At 37.1% G+C, this 26,081-nt stretch overlaps 1 protein-coding gene across 2 annotated transcripts in view; it reads left to right on the forward strand.

The window, feature by feature from the left end:
• The window catches only part of LOC113113411 (FERM and PDZ domain-containing protein 3-like), a 142,861-nt gene that overhangs the window by 54,771 nt on the left and 62,009 nt on the right, over positions 1-26,081 (forward strand). For both annotated transcript variants that reach the window (XM_026279580.1, XM_026279582.1), the window contains exon 2: positions 20,359-20,441. The gene's annotated coding sequence lies outside the window, so the exon portion shown is untranslated. The remainder of the gene's footprint in view (positions 1-20,358; positions 20,442-26,081) is intronic.

Genomic DNA, 26,081 nt, shown 5'->3' on the forward strand with positions numbered 1-26,081 from the left:
ACTTAAAAGTTATTATTTCTCACTGGCTCATTTACCAAATGGGTGCTTTCTCTTCGTCCTCCACAAATTAAGCTGCTGTAGGTAGTTCGGTAGCGAGATGTTTTTTATAAATTATCGTTTGCGATTGATGACGCGATTAACAATGTTGTTAAAACTAGGCTTTACCAACTTTGTAACTCGTTACCCCCCGAACACTGGACATAGCAGACGTATGTACCGAATACAGGAAGCTATCAATCAAGAAGGTATCAGGATTATGAGTTATTTTTAGTTTTTAGTTTTTGATTAAACACTTGGATTAATCATTAATTTTGACAGCACTATAATGTTTATTGTAAATAGACATCCATACAAGTGTAATTGTTACTAAGCCTGCACCAATGTTCTTATCCATTGCCCTCGCAGATTCCTGCAGCTAAGCTTCGATGTACATTTACATTCCATTAAAGGTTATTGATGACTTGCCTCTGAAGTTTGACTTTTTGCACCATAACAATAGTTATTGGCAACTAGTAATCATATCTCTAGCTCTTTAATGTATTTGCATTGTACTAAAATGCGTTCATTTTCAATGGGCATATATGCGGCTGAAACAGGTAGCCTAGTGCATCCCAAAATTTTCAACATGAACATTTTAATATAACATTATATTCATTATGGCCTTTAGAAAAATGTTTTTTTGAGGGGGTGGGGTAGTGCACAATAGGCCCCTGTGGCTCGGCCCAAGCTTTTGTTTTTATTGGCATTTTTTTCCCTTACATTACTTTTACTTTTATACTTTAAGTAGATTTTTAAACCTGTACTTTTACACTTTTACTTGAGTAAAAAGCTTGAGTTGATACTTCAACTTCTACAAAAGTCTTTTTAAACCCTAATATCTATACTTCTACTTGAGTAATGAATGCCAATACTTTTGACACCACTGATTTTTAATGATCACAGTAGTTAAAACAGCTAAACTTCAACATTTTAGCTGTAAAATGTCACATGCAGTAGCTAATATTAAGAAATATGTTGTGATTTTACTTTTAAAAATGTTGGTAACATTACAGTTACAGTGCTTACAAAAGATTTTGAATACAGAAGTTAAATTTGTAATGGTGTATTTTCATTTAGATATGGTGTTATTATCTGTGCAGTAAGATTAATTAATTAATAAATGCATAAATTAAGATTATTTAGTAACAAATTCTTTTTAAGACAGCATGTAATATAATGTAAAATATAATGTTATAACAGCATATTATATAATCTATTCCTTGCCATCTTGGAATAAAACCTGTTGAAAAAAAAAATCAATTCCATCGTTGTTTATTCAGGTTGAGCTTAGACCAAGAGCAGAGAAAGACACCCACTCCAGCTCAACATCTAGTCAACATCAGTGCTATTGCTATAATTTGGATGGTATGGTATCATGAGCCACAAGTAAAGTCTTGTGACACTCATGCCAGGCGTTGTTGTTGTCGAGTTTACACGCGCCGATTGCTTTGGGCCGGGCCTAGTCAAAGTCCAGGGTCGTTTTTTAGTCCCAGTCCATCCCTGGTTGAAGCTGTGTGTACGGTCTACTGTCCATGTCCAAAAAGGTAAGAAAAACATCATCAAAGTATTCCATGTGACATCAGAGGGTCCGTTGTATTCAGTTTATTTGTCAGGGACAATGTACAAAATACATTAAACTTACGAAGAGATGTTTTGTACCAGAGTTAGCAAATGCTAATTTCTATCTGCAGTCCCAGGCATGTGCCCACAATATTTAAACATTACATTACAAATAACTGTCAGTAGAACTAACAAATACATGCAGTATTAGTTAAACAATGACCATTTAAAACTAATCATATATTCAAATGAAAAGCTAATCAAAAACAAAAAAAAGCATTGAAAGCATTTGAAGCATCGAAAATACATTTTGGTCCAAAAATAGCAAAAACTACGACTTTATTCAGCATCGTCTTCTCTTCTGGGTCTGTGTGAGAGAGTTCAAGATGCTGCTGACATGTTTTCTGGTCCGCCCAATAACAAAGATAACTCGTCAAAGATAACGACTCCTCAGCCATGTCGGAATGTCTGTTTTTGTTTTGGTCTGTGTGACTCCGCCCAATGGCAATTTACTCAATAATATTTTGACACTCCGGGTTGTAACTCACCCAGTGCATTCATGCTACAGACATTGTTTCATCAAGTCATTCAGCTCGTAGATGAGGGGTATGATATTACCTTTCTGAGAAATCTGACTTAACATTATCCACCTGTCTGTCAATAAAATGATGCATAAAAAGAAATAAATAAACAAAATAGATGTATGTTTTGTGGAAAGTTCTTCTACTGTCAGTGGGTCTTTGTGCAGCATTACACATCCGATGGTTACCATGAGAACTCAAACCAAAGGACACACAAGAGCAGTGATAAAAACAACTGATGTTAAACTAATAATCTGCGCGCATCATGTAATTTGATGTATAAATCAAACAAAGATTGCAATAAAGTTCCAAAGGAGTATCAACATATGGGGGCTTTGTACCCTTAGAAATGCCCCTGGTTTAATGGGTTGAAGTCTTAAAAGCCTCTGAGTGTCACCATGAGTTCTGAACATCTGGAAGGGGAAAGCGGAAGGTCATATCTCAGTCCTTCACACACCTGCACCATACAGGACGTCAGTGATGAGGGTAATTACTCTGTCAGATGAGATTTCCCCAGGGTGCTTCTGCTGTGAATCATTTGTGGTAAATTTAACGCAATCTCTCTGATTTACACCTCTGGCATCCATGAAAGCCAGTCTGATAGCTGATAACCAAAAGCTAATTAACTGCTGGGTTGCAGAAGGACCGGCGATGTCTGCTTCTGTTCAATGAGTCATGCGATCAGGCTTCCACCTCAGAGCGGAAAGCTAAACTATCAAGCAACGGGTCTCCTATTCAAAAGATCAAATTATTTGCTTTTGCATATATTTTGGTGAAGGGCCCTGGCTCACCAGTGAAATGTCCCTGTACTGTAACATACCTATTATCAGGCCAGTTGAATCCCTCGATAAAGACAAATGAAGTTGCCAGCTGATATGTAGATTATTTTTATACAGTTACTATTTTAAACATTCATGTAAACATGTTTTCTTGATTATTTCAGTGATTGGCTGCTTAATCTTCTATCTATTTTGAAGTGCTTGAACCAGTTTTTTTTGTTGTTGTTTTTTTACATGAATTAAATTGTGGTGAACGGTCTTAAAGACATTGACATGACCACATTTCCTGTTCACACTGCACACATGACAGTGTTGGGCAAGGTTATTTATAAAAGTAATGTATTACCGTTTTAATGTGTGTAGATTCCTTGCATTTGTCTTTGGACTTTTATTATGAAGTGTGTTATTTGTCCTTATAGTTCCCTGTGTTCACTTCCTGTGTAGTACTTTGTCAAAGGCACTGGAAGGCAAGCTTGCAACCTTTAGTCAAAAAAAGCGTAATGGCTGATTCTTAGTGATGGAGAAAACAAAACATTTCGAAGAGTGGAATCAACTGAACCAATTGCTTCGCAAAATGATTCACTGTTTCGAAGCACTCGAAACACCACATTTTGGTTAAGCTTACTGGTCAAAATAGTGTAAATGCAACAAAACAAATGTCAAACCATGCAAAAAACTGCTTTTACAAACCCAATGCAAGTGCTTTCTCGAAGGTATAATCAGTTAAATGCAATCAAAGTAATAAAATACCATTAAAAATAAAGTGCCTGTATAATATGTCTTTAAAATAATTATTATTAATCTGCAAATGCTTGTTTTGTGTGTTTTATGTAGAGCTTGTTGAGACAGGCCACTTAGTTTTAATTACACCAATGTCTCGTTACAATGTCTACAAATTCATAAAACTGATCCGAGATCAGAGACGTTTATTTATTATTTTGCTGCTGGAGGGCGATTTCAGTAACAGAGATCGCCCCTCTAAAGCTGACTATTGAAATTTTGAAAAGAAACAAAGGCTCTTTTATTGAAATCACGTGACTTTGGCATATTGATACGCACTCAGAACCACTGTTTTGAAAAATATATTTCAAAGGTTTCGAAGCAACTTATCATTTAATGAATTGAATCGGTTAATCTTCAACATGTTTTATGCTAAACAATGATTTTGAACTATTATAGAGTTTACACACAAAAAAATATTTTTATAAGAGAAGTCACAGCATTTTTACAACAGGAGGGATTCAGCTTCAATGACATCACTGTAACGTGATTGGTTATCAAGGCACATGTGATCCAAGTTAACGTTACTCTCTCTTTGATAGTGACTAAGACAGACCCTCATTTTTAGTCATTTATCCCTGTGTTTTCTTCATTTGTTTGTTGCTTTGTTTTCAATAAACATCCTGCAACTGGATCCACTTCACTGCCAACCAGCCCTTGCTCCACAGTGTTACAATAACATTGACTCACCCGCTAAAACAAGTAACCAATCACATTACCTACTTAGATTTAATGGACAGTAATGTTACATTGCACAGGCACTATTGGAAGAGAACTGAACTGGATGATGACATCTCTTAATCATCAATGGACTGACTTTAGCTGAACAATGTTATTGTATTCTTGCATCATTGACTAATTATTTTCATGTTTGACTCTAAAGCTGCTTTGACACTACTAGTATTGTATAAAGCGCTATACAAATAAAGGTGACTTGACATAACCTTTGCGTAACACACAAAAAGTAGTTCAACACTCTTCAGCAATAAAGAAAAGAAACACAAATGTCATGTTTATGTGAAGTAATTTTTGCTTATTGGTATGGTTGAATTGGGTCATGGAAAATCCGCAGAAAAGACACTGGTTAAAGCAATGGGATTAAATACAAAGGATATTTGTGTGTTTTTGTTCATATTTAATTAATGCAGGTTTGCGTCATATTCTGAGTTTGCATTTCACCATTTTATTAATTTTGAGGAGTACTGAATCTGTTTTTGTGCAAGTGAGATGAGTAAATGCATGTTCACATTTAGTCTTGGTCTACAGTAACATCATGTTTCCAACAGCACACACAATGCCTCTGCACTCACTCCTGATTTTGCTTAACATGGGGACAGGAGAGCTGTCAGTCAGTAAACAGAAAACAATGTAACTTGCATTACTTACTTGAAAAAATAACTGATATTTTCTTGTAAATGAAAAAGAAATGTCACTTTAAAAAAGTGCTTACTGACCCTGCATAGACAGCAGTGCAAGTAAAGAGTTCCCAGACCCAGAAATGTAGTAGAGACATCGGTAGAATAGTTCATGTGAAATCAGTGGCTCAACTTCAATTTTGCAAAACTACGAGACTACTATTTGTGCGCAATAAAAAAAAACTACTTTATTCAATCATTTTGATTTGGTTTACCGTCTTCCACCATTTTGGAGAGTACCATGACACAATGTGCCCTGAACATAAACAAGGTGCAATGTACAGTATACATGTTTACATTCAGGGAAAGCTTGTGCATGCATCGTGATGTGACTTATTTTTTAAAGAGCAGGTCATATGGTATTTTAAAGTGTCCTAAAATTTTGTTGTAATTTTCTCAGAATATACATTTAATATTAGAATCATCTTCCAATGATTTCAAAACAATTAGTTTAAAGGGGGGGTGAAATGCTCATTTTCACTCAATATCATGTTAATCTTGAGTACCTATAAAGTAGTACTGCATCCTTCATAACTCCAAAAATCTTTAGTTTTATTATATTTATAAGAGAAAGATAGTCTGTACCATTTTTTCCCGGAAAAACACGAGCACCTGGAGGCGTGACGTGTGGGCGGAGCTAAAGAATCACGAGCGCGAGTAAACTTTTGCGTTGAGAGCGTCTGGAAACTGTGAGTGACATTACCGTGAAGAAAAAAACATCCAAAACAAACCATGGCTAACAGTCAGATTCAGCGTATATTTATGATCCAGAATCAGATCCAGAGGCTGAAATTTAACAAGAGCAGCAGCAACGACTACAGCAGGACGTCTCTATGTAGTATGTATTGAAACTGTATATATTTGCTTAGCGGTTTTGGAAAATGAATAAGTTCCACTTTATGTCGTCTTTTTTTTTTTTTTAAGCTGTACATGTGGAAAGTGCAGTTTGATGACAACATCGCATGTTGTTTCCTTGATGTGCTCACGAGCCGATAGCTAAGTTAACAACATAGAGATATTTGAAGCAGTTTTACTCACCGCCTGTGGTTCCAACACACGATCGCGACCCGTTTTCATTGGGACTGCATTATCCTTAAGAAATAAACGATACGCAAATCAGGGATAAAACTGAGCCTTGTTTGTAAAACAAGCATCTTCGAAATGCAGGGAACAAACACAAACACTTGCACAACTCCGTTGATGCTCTGTAAAAAATAAACTCCATCCACTGGTCCCTTAATGCTGTTTCTCTTTTGGTAATCTGTGCAGGGTTGTCTTGCCCTGGCAACCAAAAACACACTTCTTTTGTGACATTTGGCGACGCTCTCGCTCTGATCAGTGAAGTCTGTTGTGCTCTCAGTGCTCTGCTATACGGGAGCGCGCGCTCTTCCGGGAGAAGTGTCTCAGGACCCATATAAGGAAATTCCGCTCCATCTAACGTCACACAGAGCCATACTCGAAAAAAACTTTCCGAAACTTGTGACAAACCGGAAGGAGTATTTTTGGAACAAAAATACTCCTTCAAACGTACAACTTAATTTTTGAAACTTTGTCCATGTTTAGCATGGGAATCCAACTCTTTAACAGTGTAAAAAACTCAGTATGCATGAAATAGCATTTCACCCCCCCCCCCCTTTAAAGCTGTTCTGAGCTTAAAGTCTGTAAACCCCTCCCTTCCCTAAGCCTACTCTGTATTGTCAGCTGGTGAAGTCTGTTGTGATTGGTCTTGCCGCATACAGTGCGTGTTGGAAACATAGACAGTAAAAGAAATGGACACAGCGACCCCATTGGAACTCAATTGAGACAAGTGAAGCCCATTTTTAGCGTTTTTTTAGCACTACCGTTTCTGACGCGCAGACTTAAACTAAACTTGAAGACGTCAGCAACCTGTCTAACAGATGTAAATCTTCTAGTAGCTGTGCGTGCAAACTGCCATCGTTAATCTTGCAGAGACGGCGAGCTTGAGCGGGGAGTTCTTTGTCATGAGTGAGCAGGAGTAAGTATTCTGATTAATTATTTTGTATAGTATTTTAAAATGTAACGCCAGTACGCCATATTAAGTTAAGTGCCTGCGAGCTTCTCCTCCTGTCTGTACGGTAATGCGACAGAGAGTCGAGTGGTTATTACGCAATCGTTAGCCTATTTTTACAAAAACTGTTTCTACGGGGCCATAATGTAGCATAGAAGGTAATGGAGCCCTTTATACATTGTCGTGTATCTTTAGAAATAAATAATGGACAAATGGAGTCTTTAAACGCCTCAGATGTAAAGTTATTTGCTGTCAAAGTGACGCCAAAATGAATTGGAGTCAATGGGAATGCTAACGCAAGTGAAGTTCTGCTACAAGATGGCAGCCCCCACCCGACTTCAACTTCCGGTCGACTTCCTTGCCGCCTGGTTGTAAACAAACTCCCATTACCATAAAAATGTTTTGCTCCGGGGGGTTCCTTTTAAACAAAAATGCTATAATAAGGTTAAAAAACTGGCATCAATATTATCTTATCAATTTGAGCCAGAGTCCGAGGATGATACCGATGCAGTCGCTCAACCTGAAACTCATCACAAGCACGACTTGATCAGGATGATTCTCAGTGTTAGGTTTAATATGTATGTGGTACTTTACGTGATGTGACAGCAGTTTCAAAGCATTCATTATCATTATTATTTACTTAATTGACATGCACGTGGGAGCAGTGTTAGAATGCCCAGTGAGGCAGAAAACACAGCGTCTTCTCAACATGATGCAAACACAATAAATAACAAGCGGGAGTGTTTGTGGGCAGGTTAGAGAGATCATATATTGCAGGCAGGCAGGTATTGTGTAAATGTCTTACCTTGTGACATATAAACAGTAGGTAACAGGCAGAAGATTATAAAATAAGACGGCTTGTTAAGACAGTTCAGAGTCGACTCTTTCTTTTGAGAGAATCTTTATGTATCATGCACTTTTTTTTGATTAATAACTTTGCAGACTGATTACACTGAAGGACAGCTACATTACAAAATGCTAATATATATATATATTTGAAAATCCATATGACCTGCTCTTTAAAAATGATTTTAAAGTCTATACTAGACCAGGTAGTAGACTTGAAGGGACTATTTGATGTTTAAGTATTTAAGAATTTACTGCTTCGTTCTTGGATTAGATTTTTCAGGATTGTCATCAGTTTTGTGTGAATTTGATGAATGTTAGTTTTATGTGAAGATGATTCTTCTCAAGCTCTCAGCAGGTGGTTTGGAATGGAAATATTATGCCTTGGCTGATCCTTCAGAAGAAAACTCAAACTGAAAGCCATGGAACAGCCTAAGGACTTGAGCAGATTTGATTTTCTTCTACATCCTCTGTTCGACATTAAAGTTTCATTCTCTTTCTACAGAGCAGCTCTGAAAGCCACAGGCTGGTTGTATGGCTCTAAGAATAGCATTACTGGGTTCATGGTGGAGATCAGAGTAGAAGTGAGTTAACAGCTATGTGCATTTGATTTACAATACGCTCTGTTGTAAAAGGACTTGAAACAGTTAATCTCAGTGTCTTCACCTCCTTAGAGAACCTTTCCGGAACTCCTTGAGCTCATTGAAAGTGCTCATTAAAATAAGGTTAGCTTACTGATGCAAAACATAAGTGCACTGGGCAACCTCAGCGGGTTTCAACTTGGACACCTCAGGTGATTATTAGGCGTCCTATTCTGAGAGTCGTTGTGCATTCACTTCAAGATCGCCGCTCTGTAGGATTTATCATGGGTTAAAGTCAACATGAGGTGTAAATTTACTGTAATTAAGACGTTTTTTTTATCAGAATCTTTACCTTGAGTAGTTTAAATATTATGTACTTTTACTCAAGTACATTTTAAATGATGTATACTTTTACTCCACTATTTTCCCTCCATTTGTGGTCATTTGATTTTTGTTTTATATATAATTGTATTTTTATCCATTAATGTGATTGGATAGAGTGAGTAATCGGTCTCGGCCTTCATTTAGCAAGTGCACTCATGCAAAAAAATAAATATATATTTTTTATTCCATTCAGTTGTAGATGCTGCTTATAGAGCAGCTTATTACCGAGAACGCCATGGCCCTGCAAAGAGACGTGTGTGTGTGTGTGTGTGTCTTCTTTTGAAAAAGTTTCCCTGGAAATATTTCCCTGTTCAATGCAATTTTTTCCTTACAGATTAAATTATCAGCATAACAGTTTGAGAAATGTAGCTGTGTAAAAGGCAGATATTGGTTTTCTTTAATCACTCTTTTTAACCCATCTCATCTCATGATATTCTTCTCTGCCGGTTAGAAAATTTGTTTGGTATTGGGGGTATTGCTTTGCAGTGGTTTAATTTATATCTTAGAGACAGGTCTTTTTCTGTTGAGTTGGGTAAGTTTTCTTCATCTGTTGCTCCTATTATCTGTGGAGTGCCTCAAGGATCCATTTCAGGGCCACTCCTTTTTAATTTATATATGCGACCTTTGGGAGACATTATTAAGAGAAACAATGTTTCATTTCATGTGTATGCTGATGATACCCAGCTGTACATACCATTGAAAGCTGGTGATACCATTCAACTCTTATTGGCCTGCCTAGGAGATATCAAGAAATGGCTTTCCAATAGCTTTCTTAGACTTACTGACAATAAAACGGAAGTAATTGTCTTTGGCCCCCCTAAGTTGAGAAATGGTCTCATCAATGAGCTTGGCAAGCATTTCCCCTCAGTCTCCTCCCAGGTCAGAAATCTTGGTGTCATTCTGGACTCTGAGCTTTGTTTAACTAAACAAATTAATACAGTTGTCAAAAACACTGTTTTTATCAGTTACAGATCATCTCGAGACTGAAATCATTTTTAACTTTTAATGACCTGGAGAAAGCCATTCATGCTTTTATTACCTCCCGCCTTGACTACTGTCATTCATTATATTTGGGTCTTCCTCATACATCCATTGCACACTTGCAGATGGTACACAATGCTGCTGCAAGGCTGTTGACCGGGGCAAAGAAAACAGATCACATTACACCAGTTTTAGCCTCTCTTCATTGGCTTCCTGTCTATTTTAGAATTCATTTTAAAATTGTGTTGTTTGTTTTTAAAGTTCTTAATGGTCAAGCCCCATCTTATCTCTCTGATCATCTTATTCCTGTTTCATCCTCCAGATCTCTAATATCTTCTGATAGAGCTCCTTTAGTTGTCCCTCGTTCACGCTTAAAAACTTAGGGTGATGGGGCTTTTTCTATTGCAGCCCCTCGTCTCTGGAACCAAGTTCCACTGGACATTCGCCTTGCACCATCTATCACAACTTTTAAAATGAAGTTGAAAACATATCTTTATTCCCAGGCATTTTAAATTGAATTTTATCTATGTTCCATTGTTTTACTGTATAATCTGTTTTTTTCTGTTTATTTTATGTTTATCTTTGACTATGTTCAGCTCTATGGTCAGCTTTGCTGTGATAAATGTGCTATATAAAAATAAACTTTACTTACTTACTTACTTACTTACATGGTGTGTGATGCTGACCTCTCGTATGAATCTCTAATGGTTTTTGAATTCTTTGCACTGTTCTGAACAATAATATTTTATGTGCAACAATAACATGTTCTGGCTCAGTGGCCTCACACCTGATTTTAAATATTTTCTAAAAAAAAATGAAATAGCAGACATTATGATTTAAATGATGATGATTGCACTGAGAATAAGGTAAGGTTAAGGATAATTGTTTTTTTGCACAATAAATTTTTGGTCTACTCTGCTAAAATTTTTTGGAAGGTAATGGTATTTTTACTTGAGAATATTTTTTTCAGTACTCTTTCCAACACTGGTGCAGTGTGCACAGTTAATCAGTTCATGTTATTTCAAAGAAAAACTAAATGTTTTCACACAGTCTTCACACATTTACAGATGCCCCTCTTGGACTGTAATTGGTGCCCTACTCTACATATAGGGTGTGATGACAATATAACTTGTTCCGCCTGTGAAACAGCTTTCTTTTTTGTCAGATGTCTCCTACACCACACAGGCTATTGTTAAATTGTTAACCAGCTGTCAGACACATTGATTTAATATCTGAATTCTGTGATTAATATTGGATGCTTCCTTACAAGTGGGTGATAGCAGCCGTGGTTCACTGTAAATGCATTTAGCTCTGGCTTTGTTCTTTTATAGAATGGGATTTTTTTATGATCCAATAGATACACATTGGATTCAGTCAACCTATAGATTTTTTATCTAAATGAGTACATTCATATTTATGCATTTGACAGATGCTTTAAAGTGCATTCAAGGTGTACATTAAACTGTATGTGTGTCCCTGGGAATAGACTCCATGACACTTGTTGCTAGCATGCTAGCCTGATCCTGATGTGGAAATATGTCTCATTAAACAAGAAAAATAGTGTTTGAATGCCATTTCATGTTGACTTTAAGACAAGTGCCTAATTAAAAGTACAATAAACCATCCGCTTTCTAAGCAAATCTGATTCATAAATAATATCTCACTGCCCTACTGAATATTTAAAATATAATAAAATAGTAAAAGTCAATAATAACAATAACGCCTGATGTTTTATCTCATAAATCAATTAAGTGGTCAATGAAATCATTATTAATATTATTTACTGAAATGGCAGTGAACCAAAATGTTGGAAACAATGTATCAGATATATACCGTTTAAGGATATATCCTGACACTGATGAGAGTGACGTCACTTATGATTATGTAAATATGTGCTAGACACTTCTCAATAACAAAATTAACACACAGCAAAAATGACAGCGCTGAGAAAACAGCAGTTAGGAAAGCATACTGTTATGATAAATTGATTGTAAAGTATATTTGAATATATCGATCGGCCTATGAATGACTACAGTTTTAATGAATCCCTTTTCTTTGCATGACACACTGACATTACAGAACAGAACTCTTTCTGCATTAACTTGAACACTGATGTGTTTCATGTGAGGTGAGTCCTTCAAATATAGTTTCTTTACATGCTGTTCACACATGTTTGTTTTGGTTTTCCTCTGTTGAACATTTAGTAAGAATGCAAGTATTTAATTTCAATAGTACTTAAGTAAACTACACATTCCCAGAACATAACATTTACATTCAGAAACAAGGTACAATTACTGAGTGGTTTACAACTATCCTTAGTCACACTTGGTAAGGATGTTGAGGGAAAAGAAAGAAAGAATAAAGTGAATTTAAAATTCTTTGCACTTGCTGCTTGCTAGAAGAGGGCTCAGACATTGACATATTCCAGGATTCCTGGTGTAAAGGCTTGGACCTGTGTGACAGGCCAGTGCTGCAGAGATCTGACAGATGCTCTTGTTCAGATTTTATGTGTGCGGCAGCTCTTTTCTGAAGTGCTTTTATCAGCAACGCTTCATCTGACCAATGCATCTTTAAACAGAAACGTCAAAGAACAGACAATGCCTGCAGACTTGATGGGACGCGCAGCCTTCTGGTTTAATTAGTTCAGTCACAACTCGAAAGATCAATAGATGTCAAAGATAAGAAAATACTTAGAAAATGAGATGCGGCCTGATTTTATGATAGTTTTCTTAGAACCTTAACAATACATATTGTCTGAAACAAAGAGAGATTGTCCTTAGAATATTTAGATATGTTACAGTTACAGTATGTTCCAGAAAAATGGGAAGTTATTCATTCAAGACACTTTTGACTGCATGAAATCCAAAAATTGTTTTTAAAATACTGTATATTGCATTTCCTGAAACAAAGACCTGATTATGGCTTTGATCCCCCTTTATGTTTGTGTGATTATGTGATTATGCATCTACGCATCTAGAGACCGAGTCACAGAAGTACAAATGTAACAACAGATTTCTGTTATCTTGCACGTTGACTGCTTATCAAACCTGTTAGCTGATTTACATACCCCTATGTTTAAAGGGTTAGTTCACCCATATATTAAAATGTCATTAATAACTCACCCTCATGTCGTTCCAAACTGTATCACCTCCATTCATCTTTGGAACAGTTTAAGATATTTTAGATTTAGTCTGAGAGCTTTTTGTTCCTCCATTGAAGCTGTGTGTACGGTCTACTGTCCATGTCCAAGAGAGAACTGAAGATGAACACTCATATGAGTCGAGCCAGATAATGAACAAAAGATTGACTCGTTCTCGAGTCAAGAACCATTTCTGTCAGACGTATCCGATTCGAGAACCCAGGAGCTGATGATACTGCGCATGTGTGATTCAGCGTGAAGCAGACCGACACACAGAGCGTCTGAACTGAACTGATTCTTTTGGTGATTGATTCTGAACTGATTCTGTGCTAGTGTTATGAGCCCAGGTAAACCGAAGGCTTGAATCAAGGACAATCATCGAAAATGACGCCATTACATCAAGCGCAAAAGAACCGGTGAACCGTTTTCTTCAATCAGTTTATTGAATCGAACTGTCCGGAAGAACTACTGGTGATCCGAACACCGATGCAACCGGTTCTTCACTCGTGAACGAGTCAGTCTATTGTTCGTTATTTGGCTCGGCTCGGTGTTCATCTTCAGTTCTCTCTTCACATCAGTTCAGTCAGTGTACTGTTTGAGTGCATGCATTACTCCGGGATATTGGTTTGTTTGAACTCAGAGGGAGTGTCAGACACATTAAACAAGTTAACAGCTAAAGTCATTTGTGGATTAATGCGTATTGGAGATGTGAACCACTTAAAACGATTCAGTTTGATTTGGTGAACTGTTTCAAAAAGATCCGGTTACATGGAGTGATTCGTTCATGAACCGGATATCAGAAACTGTTTTGTTTTGAACTCTCTCTCACAACAGACACGGAAGAGAAGACAATGCTGAATAAAGTCATCGTTTTTGTTATTTTTGGACCAAAATGTATTTTCGATGTCACATGGACTACTTTGAAGATGTTTTTATTACCTTTCTGGACATGGACAGTAGACCGTACACACAGCTTCAATGGAGGGACTGAGAGCTCTCGGACTAAATCTAAAATATCTTAAACTGTGTTCAGAAGATAAAAGGAGGTCTCAAGGGTTTGGAATGACATAAGGGTGAGTTATTAATGACATAATTTTGATTTTTGGGTGAACTAACCCTTTAAGTGCAGATCAACAATACATAGTAGTCGTTACTTTAATGACATGCTTTCTCTTTGCATTACATAATGTGTCAGTGTTTTCATCTGTCTGCTGTATTGTCAGGCCAAAACATAGTGTACAGATGCTTCCAGCTGTCCAAGCTCATTTGTACATTGGTTGTGTCCCAAAATGTGTCAGAGGGCAGATGTGATCTCAGTGTAGGTGTATCATAGATAATAGTATAGTGTATATGTCTGGTCATCTACTGTTATCGAACAGCAACAGTTTGAGGAGAATCTGCTGAGCAAGTTATCTATAGTGTATACAGTAGCTAGCTACCTGAAAAATATCACATTCAATTTAATGGCACAGACAGTAACTGTAATAACCTCTCTTGAACACAGTAATGGAAGAATGCATGTTTGCAAGTACATCGGCATCTATCTATCTATCTCTGTCTAAGGACTGGCTTATTAATATTAACATTACTTAAATTTCCTTGTCATCTAAGGTGTAACATAAGCCTTACTTAATAAAATGTTGGGAATATATACTGCATGCCACTGCCTGTAAATCATTAATTATTTTAGATATTGTTATAATTTTCTGCAAATCTGTACCTGTTTTGGAGGGGTTCGGGTGAGCAGATGCCTGCTGTCTATTGCTATGAATGGTCATCATTGTTGCATGTTCTCATTGGTTTGTTGGTATGCGTGTCAGTCGAACATGAGGAAATAAATTGCTCTTATTGTTTATTTTCATGTTCACTGTTCATCAACATGAAAATTTGGATGTTTCAGTATATATCAGTATGTCGTTTAAGAGGACACTGCCACCTAATGGCTTTCCTGACAACAGCCCTGAATTTTGTCCTTCTTATAGTTTAGGAAATACCTGGCAACCATTTAGCATGTTAACAGATATGATGGTCTTTAAAGTACAGTATTTGGTGTTAACAGACTAGATCTGATGGCATGCTGCTGTTAGTCAAGTCAGGACAAGTCACAATATTGAGTCAAAGCAGCTAAAAAAAACAGGAATGTATGTACACAATAAGTACATTGTACTAAATTATTAATTAAAATGTAAGTACATAGTAGTTAAGGCCACTTAATATAAAGTGGGTCCCAATAAGATGATCTGTATTTAATAATGACATTTTTATTTCATTTGATCAGGAACATAAATACTATGTCATGACTGTCAAAAAATAACAGGAATCTCTGAAAGACAATAGTGTTATTATTCAGCTCAAGTCAGTTCAGAGTCCACTCAGTTCAGACGGTAGCACTATGACTCAAATTTGTTTAACTGTTATCACAATTTCTGCTTCACTCGATTTATTAAGCATAATGGTTTGCAATATTTGCCCACTGGTTATTTATTCTGAAAATATTTCATTTGAATTTGGCAGTTGCGTTAGCTTGCATTGCTAACAGGTCGCTACAAGCTTTTGTGGTTGCAGTTGCCAGATTTCAAGAGTTTCAATTCCCCAATCAGAACTTTTTTTCATAAATATAATATGAATAATTATATTTATGTTATAAATATAATTGATAAATGTTTTTATAATCGATACACAGATTGCTGCTGTAATCATGTAAGACATGATGCTGCTGCTGTACAAATAGGCATAACTCATATATCAGACAAGTAAACTGCAGGACCAGCTCACTGAGCACTGAACCAGTCTATTGAAATGTGAAGCAAGCAATCCCGTTGGCTGCCATTTACAGGAGGAGATGTTTCTGCCACATTTCACTGGTTCAGAGACAAACTGTTCATAGAAAATAAATATGACTATATTCTTCCTTCTTGTTGTTCAGGTTTCAGTTTTTGTGCCCATGAACATAAAGGTCCAAACAATCAATGTCTCCAGTTTTGCCCTGGGAACACTAAACTAGTCCTCCATCTCAATCCAAACACTTAACATGACCACACTGTGATCACAGTGCCCTTGAAATCCCTTAAATATCTGCTTCATTTTTCGGGTAGCAGGACTGTTGATGCTGTCGTATTAATTAGTATGGCTATGGCATCAGTGCCGTACTTCATCTCTGTCTGATTTCAATCATAAAAAACCCCACAGCTTTGAAGTTTGCAATGTCACATTAGAGGAAAGATGTGAAAGAAGCGTCTCTTATTAGAGCGTGAGTACCCGGCATGTTGTGTCACTCTATCAGTAAGATATGTCTTAATGAATGAATTGAGTAGTTCCAGAGATTCTACACTTTAATGATGTGCAAATATACAGTACACTCTCAGCATATGTGATGTTTTCTCATTATAAGATTTCAATGAAGTATTGCTGAGGCAGCTGGCTTATGCATGTGTGGTGATGGTTCAGAAATAGGGAAAACTAGGGAATTAGGTTTACAAAGATGCTGTGGCAGAATAAACTTAAAAGACCAAACGTCCACATTAAGGTCACACTTAAAGCCTTCTTAGAGAATGAGACAGGAGAGTACAAACAACCCTCAGTGTCTGGAACAGAAAACTGAAACCAGAAGAACAAACTTTACTGTGTGCAAATAATACCGTGTATTTTCCTCGCGTCTGACTTCTATTGTCTTTTGTTTTTCTTATTTATTTACTGTCACTGTTAAGTGTCTTATTTATTTTCTTTTTTTTCAGACCTTGCCATGTCTGCATGGTGTGCATTTGCATAATAGTTTGACTTGCACATAGATTTCTTCATTAGGATAATTTAACTAATGTGTGTCTCATAATTTGTCTGGCTTTTGTTTCTATCCCATCTCCAACATCACTAATAATTAGTTTTTATGCCATGCATGTCGCTGTGTGTGTCACTGCTATAGTGCTAACAATAAATGCACTACAATGAAATTGATTTAAGTCTTTAATCCAACACACAGGTAGCATTAACGTAGACATTATGAACAAACTAGAACTGAATACACAGGAACTTAAATACACAGACCAAACAGGAATAATTAACTACACACACCTGAACAAAATAAGACAATTAACTCAATGCAGGGGGACGCTGCGTGAGGAAAACAAAGTCCAGCTGAATGACATGTGACATATCGCCCCAGGAGAAAGATCAGGCAGCGGGGAAGATGAGGATATGGCGAAGACAAAGAAAAGATGCAGGAGGATGTTCGGGAGGAGGGCGGACAACTGAGAGGAGGATGCCAAACAAAATCCAGGGAGGTGCAGGTGAAGCAGATGACCAGGAAAGAGCCTTGAGCAGGAGAGGATAGGTGGAGACCCAGGCCACAGCCAAGACTGCACTTCATAGTGGTGGTGCTGGAGGGAGGAGCCAAGGCATAAAGGTGGAGCCCGTGACACAGACAGAGAGTCAAGGAGGTGAAGCGATGCAGAGGATCCAGGCGGCCACAAACGAGGAAGGAGGCAAGGTGGTCCGTAGAAAAAGGGTTGGAGGGCTATACAGCCCGCAAGTCCACAGCAGAGGTGTGTCGAAGTCCAACTCAGGTGGAGCCAACTGACCAAGGGAGCACTGCAATGATGAATGGGCGATGATCCATGACGGAATTTGGGGTGGGAGGAGTGCAGCCTCAGTGCTCTGGACTGCAGGATGAGGTGAAGCGGAGACATCTGAGCCCGGACGTGGAGCCACAGTCTCCTCAGGTCCAGGAGACTAAGACTCCCAGCAGGCCCTAAATGGAACCCCACCACTGAGGAGGTGAAATAGTGCCGGGTTTCCACCGAAATTACCCAGAACATTTGTACCAGGAACTTTTCCCCCCCAGACCTGTTGCTTTCTGCGTTTCCACCGCGGTCTAAAGTACCTGGAAGGTTAGGCAAATAGACTGGTGACGGAGGTCTGTGCACATTTATCAATAAAAAAAAAATAGTATGCAGATTTTGGACTTGCATCCTTGGTAGGACATCAGAAGGTCTAGCCGAGGTGAGACTGCATGAGAACTGATCGTGTGGAGCTCACCGTCTCCGAAATCGGCGAAACGCACTTTTAAATAGGCACTGTATTTATAAATAGACATCAGATTTGAGTTTTAAACAACTACGTTCTCACCTGAAATACTTTTAAAATTTGATTTCATGACATAATAAGAGTAATATTTTGAAAATGATCTGAACCAATCAGCATGTTTAGTGCCCAAGTCCCGCCTCCGAAACTTCTGGAACTTTGAAAAAGTACTAGCAGCAGTATTTAGGGATTGGGGCTCTTGGGAATGATTTTACATTATGTGGACAATGGACATGTTTGTGACAGTTACAGAGACGTGGTAGTTTTACTATGCATGTCTTCCTCTGTGTTCCATGGGTTATTTTTCAGTAGGATCAAGGAAAATAAGATTGAAATGACATGAATATTGACACCGACTCCATCCGTTAGTTATAGTGCCCGCTCACTGGTTTATTTAGCTGCTTTTCAGTACACCATAAAGTATGCCAGTTAGTACTCTAAGACTTTGAATGTTAAAGCGCAAATTAACACCGGGCCACTCTTGTGGGTTTCCTAGATAAAATGAAAAATCATAGAAGGGCAAAAACATTCCAGGCAGACATTGGTATAATGTAAGCAACACAGCTACAACAAATGAAATTGATATTGGGTGTATTAGATTTATAATTTGCAAACAATCAAGCATTGACTTTTATTGGGGGAGACTGAGTGCCCCCATGTAAAATTCTGCTTAGGACCCCAAAAAAGGCTTGGGCCTTCCCTGGTTTGGCCATAAATTTTTAAATGCATCATTATGTAAAAATATGATCAGAGTTCACCGCACAAAGACCCACAGCTGGCAGAGCGACATGCGACTTCTTTTCTCTCCAATATGGTAGGAAGTTAAATTAAATGAAATATGGAGGATGTTAACTGTGACAAAATGATTGACAGGCCAGTTTACAGTGACACGGTGCGTGTAACTACTTGTCAGAGCGGTCCGTTAAAGACGCAATTATATGACTTGATAGTTTGTCCCAAAGCTTGCCTACTCTTCTACTACACACTCTTCACCAAAAGAGTACATGGGTTTAGGGTGTAGAATAGGTAGACAAACTAGGATGCAGCATGATTCATTCGCGAATGTGGCATTGCTCATACCCGAGAAAACAAAGAGACATCACACTTAGAATAAACTACGTGTTTCGTATTGCATGAACATTTCTAAAAAAGTTTCTCATGTAAATGCTGAAGTACTACCCACCTCTGGAAATGTGTCATTCACTGCTGTAAAATAACGTGACTGTTGGATGTTTTTGTGAACATTGCACAGGAATTATCAATGGGTGATCTTTTTTTTTTTTTTTTTTTAAACTGTAGAGAGTTATTAATTTAAAAGTGTGTGAGGTAATACCATTTTCAGCAGCTTCCTTAGCTTTTCTAGATGGTTTCTACATTTGAGGTACTGGACAAGAAGAAATTTAAAAGAAATGTATTTCAACTGATTTGTATAATATATATATTTTTCTCCTACTAAGTGTGTGTGTGTGTGTGTGTGTGTGTGAGAGAGAGAGAGAGAGAGAGAGTGTGTGTTTGTGCATAATAATATTTCAAAGTTTTCTGTTTATTGTGTGTTCATTGAGTTAAACATTTAATTATGTTTCTAAAGAAGACTCATGCTGTGCTGTGATCTGTGTGTGTGTGTGTGTGTGTGCGCGTGTGTGTAAGTGTGTGTGTGCGTAACAATGTCCTTTAGCCATGTCCGTATTCACAATACAGCACAGCTTCTCATACTTTATTCCTGAAATACACATGCCAGTGTTCATCAAAGGTCAGTTTCCATCAGTGTCAATAAGAAGCTCATAGGTGTTCTTCAGCACACAAGCTTATGTGATTAGGACAAATTCAATTTCTGTGGTCTGATTGATGTAACTTGTTAAAGTAAGTCTGTATTTACATCCATCATTTTCACATGACATCTCTCAAAGCAGTGGTTCTCAACTCCAGTCCCAGACCCAATGCTCTGCATGTTTTCTCCCTTGTTTGGCTCGCCTGATTCAGCCTCATGAACTGAACTGAGAGTGTCAAATAAGAAAGATGTACAAAATGTGCAAAGCGCTGGATCACCAAAACTGGAGTTAAGAACCACTGTCTTAGAGCATTACCCAGTTAGAAAAAAAATAATTAAGATTATTGCATATACATGGCCTAGACATGATTTTAACTGATTTTATGTTTTATTTTTGCAGTGGCTCTCTACCTATGCAGAGTTATTGAGGATCTCGGACTCTGAAACAGACCAGTTATCCACAGCACCTCGTCTAGAATCATTGTAAGTCATAGACATTGCATGCACATCCAAAAAAAAAAAAAAAAAAGCAGATGTCACATAAACCTTGGGTTAAAGATGGCGCCTACTGGTGGTACTGAGTGAGATCTGTAGATATTACCTAGTGAGACAGAGTTACTTAGCTGACACTTCCAGTTGCTTACATTAAGTAGAGAAATGAATGTCACAGGCAGGATTACCATCAAGAAACACTGGAGCAATGGCACAAATACAACCGCATTAGTAAAATTAACAAGTGACAGTACAATACATCATAACAGTTCTTGAAAACCAAACATTTTAGACAACAGCATATTATTCTACAACACTGTGACAGTACAGAGGCATTAGCCCACAAAATAGCTTTAGTCCACAACAAAGCATCAATAGAAATGAAATCCAGTCTCCAAAATGTTTTCTGAAACCAGTTTTAGAAGTTTAATTTCTGTCATGTTGTATCAGGAGTAACAAGAAAAGGACTGTCTGATAACAGGCAGAGAAATTCCCCAGTAGAACATAAAAAAAAACATGGCATGTAAAGTGACTTCCTTTTGCCAACATCCTCTTCTGATGCCTTTAGGTAGTGTCCCCTCATGCCTTAAACTAAATTCTTCAGCTAAAAGTCTCCTAAAACTACACTGAGCTGCCCACTCCTCCTCCTCCTCCTCTTCTCATTCTCTGAGTGCATTAAAAATGAGTCACGCGTGTGATCGAAACCAGTGCATTAGAGCTCATGAATTTAGCATGCTTTGCCACGCAGAAGCAAGACTATTTAATCTGAACTTTACTGAGTGATACTCATGAACTCTATTTATAGCTCAGGTCAAAGCACCACATGGAACAGTGATGGCTTGGGCTATGATGTCATGCAGCGTTACTTCACTGCTGGGAGATTTCTTTTTGCTAAAAATGTAGAACTGAGAGAGTAAAGGTTCATGCTTAGGATACAATAACAGGTCCCACTTTATATTAGGTGGCCTTAACTACTATGTACTTTCATAAAAAATTAAGTACAATGTACTTATTGTGTTCATATTGTATTGTAAAACACTTTTGCTGCTATTGAGGTGGGATAGGGTAAGGTTAGGGAGAGGGTTGGAGGTATGGGTAAGTTTAAGGGTGGGATAAGGTGTAAAGTATGGGTCAACAGTGTAATTATAAATGTAATTACAGAAATTGAATAGAGATGTAATTACATGTAGTTTTTTTAAATATAAGTACAATGTAAAAACATGTATGTACACAATAAGTACATTGTACTAAATTATTAATTAAAATTTAAGTACATAGTAGTTAAGGCCACTTAATATAAAGTGGGTCCCAATAAGATGATCTGTATTTAATAATAAAAATTTTATTTCATTTGATCAGGAACATAAATACTATGTCATGATTGTCAAAAAAGCTATCGGACGTTTATGTCTCAAAGATGCAATTCACCTTTTAAATTCCAACCAATTTTTTATCATCAGTTTGGAGAACAAAATATTTGGTGTGAAACAACTCCACCATGTGCTTTCTATTCCCTGAAGACTACAGTCCCACTAGCATACCTTTTCAAAGAGGTTTTAGATGAATGGTACGACTCTCAGAGACGGGTTCTTACCTCAAAAACAAATGCTGGGTATCGTATTTGCACAACAGAGACCCTTTGCTCCTTTCAGAGACAGTGACAAGGAAAGTCCCTCTGCTCAATATCATAGCTGTAGAAATGGACGTCCAGTCTTATATTTTAATTCAGGCTATAGTTTCACTTTATTAAGTGCATGCTTTTTACCTAGACCAGCCTTTAAAAATAGCTTTTAATGTGATTTCAGGAATTGAAGCTTGTAAGATTTTTGGGTCATGTTGAAATGTCATCATGACAAACTGTGTGTTGGATATTTTGCTCTTTCAACTTTCAAGACTAAGGAAATTTCTGTGCAGGGGTGTTACTGAGATGCCCACCAAGTGAAATGGCTTGGTTCTTCTCAACAGAAAGAGGCTGGCAAAAAATACATTGCTAGGCAATATTAGGCTTTTGCTGGAGATGTTGGCGAACATCTTGTAGGAGGCAATGATTGTGTTTTGCCAAGTAGATGGTGTTCCTGGATCAACTCATAAAAACTTATGTTTCATTAACTTTTCAGAACAACAACATGTCACGATACTTTAACCATAGGGCTATCTATATCTAGCTTTATCATTTGAAGCTTACCAAAGTGTGCTTGTTATTTTTCAAGTAAATGGCACTTGGTTTCATATTTTATTTCCTAATGCAATAACATTAGATCTGACTCAGGCTATGCTAATATGTTTAATTAACCCCAAATGATAAGTTGCTACTTATATAAAAGCTAAATGCTAATAAGTTGTCATCTTTGATTGATCTCTAAAAATGTCATAAAAAATGCTATAAAAAAATGCCATGTCTTTGGAAACAAAGTGTTAGTTTTATGGTCTGAGTGATGTCGTACTTTGAAAACCACCGCTGACAGTGTTTAAATCCCTTCTGACGTACCCTCACACGCTGGCACTAACTCATTTGGGTTTCTTCAAATGCCTGTCTTCACAAACATTGTCTGAGGTGTGATCGGCTTAGACAGAACACACGCTCACACCCGAGCCACTAATGAGACATATCCGTCACAGTGGATCATTTGCTAGATGAGACTAATTACTGTGTTTCACCCATAGATGATAATGAATTCATTATTTATGTTGTGGCTGTATTTTCAATCATCTGATCCAATCTAGTAAAGATGCTGACTTAGAGCAGGCTTATAATGGGCAGGCTGTATAAGTATGAGTGAATGGTTTTAAGAACACACTCTTGAGTTTGCTCTCTCTCTCTCTCTCTCTCTCTCTCTCTCTCTCTCTCTGTCTCTCGATCTCTTGCCTGGGGAGTCCAAGCTGTCTGCTGTGATTCTGATCCGTCTCACTGTCTGGCTGACAGAAGACTGACATGAGAAAACACGGCCCGCTTTCTAAAGTCTATTACTGTGGCCTCAGAAATAGACACTGACAAGCTGGCATTGATGTTATTTAAACAATTATATTCAAAAACAGACAACAGAAGTGAAGGGTCAAATCATTATCACACCTAGAGGGAAATGCATGGTAAGACAAGAGAGATAAAACAAACATAAAACCAATCATAAAATCAGCAGATATGTTGCATTGCTCAACGCTCCAGAACACATTGTAAAAAGAAACCTTTGATGCTCCACTGAGCGTGAACACAAATACATACAGGGGCATTTGCTAAATCTGTGTTTTGCTGTAGTTGTTTATATATATATATATATATATATATATATATATATATATATATATATATATATATATATATATATATATATATATAATATAAATTGAAGTTGCATGTCAGTACAGCTGCTGTTTGTCAGACTCAGTAGATGTATATCAGTGATAGTGGCAGGTTTGGTTGCATTTTAGTTTGTGATTTGGAGAGTGTTAGGATGAGAAATAAGGACAGAGTGTGAAGGGCAGCAGCTACACAAGCATTTTAACTGGTAAGGGGAGGATTCAGCGTGAAATAAGCTCAGATATCAGGAACATGACATGTTAGAATTCAATGATATATGGCAGGAGACTTATGACAAAATTATATTGACTATAGATGAAGAAAGTAAATTATTATTTTATAGATAATTATTAATATTATTATTATTTGTTAAACAATGACACCTGGGCTGTTTTTATTATATTTTCACTCGAAGTAAAAATGTATATAATCATGTGATTTTGATGAAGTCAAAAAAACGCTGAAGATTTAAATGCACATAAATGTGTCAGGCTGTCTCAGGTAAGCCACAGGTCCTGCTGTAGACGAGAGATACAGGCAGCTCTGAGCAGCCTGCGGTGCTGTCATTTTCTCCCTTATTACTTATCACTCTTTCACCGCAGTTTAAACTTCTGCGCGTTCATCTCACTGAAAAGGATTTGTATTTTAGCAAATAACTTTTTCCAAGCAGTTTCCTTTGCTATATGCCCACCTCAAACCCCTTCTCCAGCTACCTATCTGCACATGAATATCTCACCTGCCGGAAAACCGTCCGGTAAATAATAAATAAATTAATAAAAGGTGAGTTTATTTCGGTGCTTTAGAGACATGCTGGAACTGTCAGTGAATGGAAAAAGCTCTGTGTAGGTCAGAGGTTCAAATTCATTATTGGTTGAGGGCCAAATTGGATAAAATGTCACCTCCTTCTGGCCTAATTACCTTCTGTTAAACCTTAGTTTGCTCACAATTGCATTAATATTAACCATATATACTACACTATAATTTACAAGAAAACTAGGAAAACTTTTTTTTTTTTTTTTTTTACAATAATTAAACCATATTTTTCCAAGTGAGATAGTATCTTGGTTGTTTTAAGCTTCTCATGCATAAATAATATGAAACTAAAACTGCTCATTCATTCAAAACATTTGTTCAAAATGCCTGATTAATGTAGAAATGAAGCAAGTGACTATCACTTTCTGTCTGCTGAGATACCTACATCTGATCCATTAATCCAGTGCATATCATTCCATGATGGTTGAGCTAAAAAAAAAAAGCATCTTAAAGTTGAGTTGGGTCATCAGTTTTTGCACTTTTTATGTTATTTCTAGTGATAAATCAGTACTATAGTAATAAAATATTTGTTTAGCTATTACCAAAGCTTGCTTTATTTTGCTGTAGATTGTTAAACCATTACTCGTCCTCAGGATCTTGTCCGAAATCAGTTTCATGAGGTGCCGTTGTGTGTGAACACTGCCTGGAAAGTCATTGCTGATAATGCAGCGAGGCAACAAATCTCAGACATTGTGCTGCTCGGAGAGCTCTTATGTTCTACCCCAGCTTTGTTAAAACCTGTTTTTGTTGGCTAAACAGAGCAAAACCAGACAGCACTGTGTCTAAAATGTAACTCAATGCTGACAGCTTGTTTGCTGAACTCTTGTATAAAATCACTCCCATCGTGCTGACATTCAGCAAAACAAGACTTTTGATCATGTGATATTGCTTATATCATGACATACTGTACTTGTTTCTGTTAGTTTTTTACATGGTGAGTTACATAACGTCGTTAAAACAGCAATTGCCATATTATAGTAGATAAAAAACAACTACAGCGTGTAACTGTCCTTTAAATTAAAAATAAGATATTGTAGCGAATACACTTTATTTAATTTTCAAAAGAAACTTTTGTGGGCCGTATGTTTGACACGTCTGGTGTAGAATTCTTTTGTGAAGTGTTTCTTCTTTTGAGTTTCAAAAACTTTGAACAACATGATATTGAAACCATACTGAGTTTTTCATCTGATTATTTCTTTAATTTAGTTAGCCGCATAAATTAAACATTCCATTCCAAAATGCTAACTTTAGCCTGATTGATATTTATTGTGCTGCATTATGTCATTTTTCCCACTATGTCCGATAATAAAATCAGTGTGACACACTTTTCATGAAACGTGGGAATTGTCAATGCTGTTTTGTGATAAGTTGTTAAATTCCTACGTGCAGCTTTTATGATCTGTTGATTGTGTGAGATGCGTTTCATACAAGATATGGCAACCGGACAAACTTGGAATAATATATTGATGTCATTATTCATATAATGAAGTAGGGCATTACAAATGATGGGAGTTTCCTGGTAG

The sequence above is a fragment of the Carassius auratus genome, chromosome 14 (assembly GCF_003368295.1).
Source record: "Carassius auratus strain Wakin chromosome 14, ASM336829v1, whole genome shotgun sequence".
NCBI lineage: Eukaryota > Metazoa > Chordata > Actinopteri > Cypriniformes > Cyprinidae > Carassius > Carassius auratus.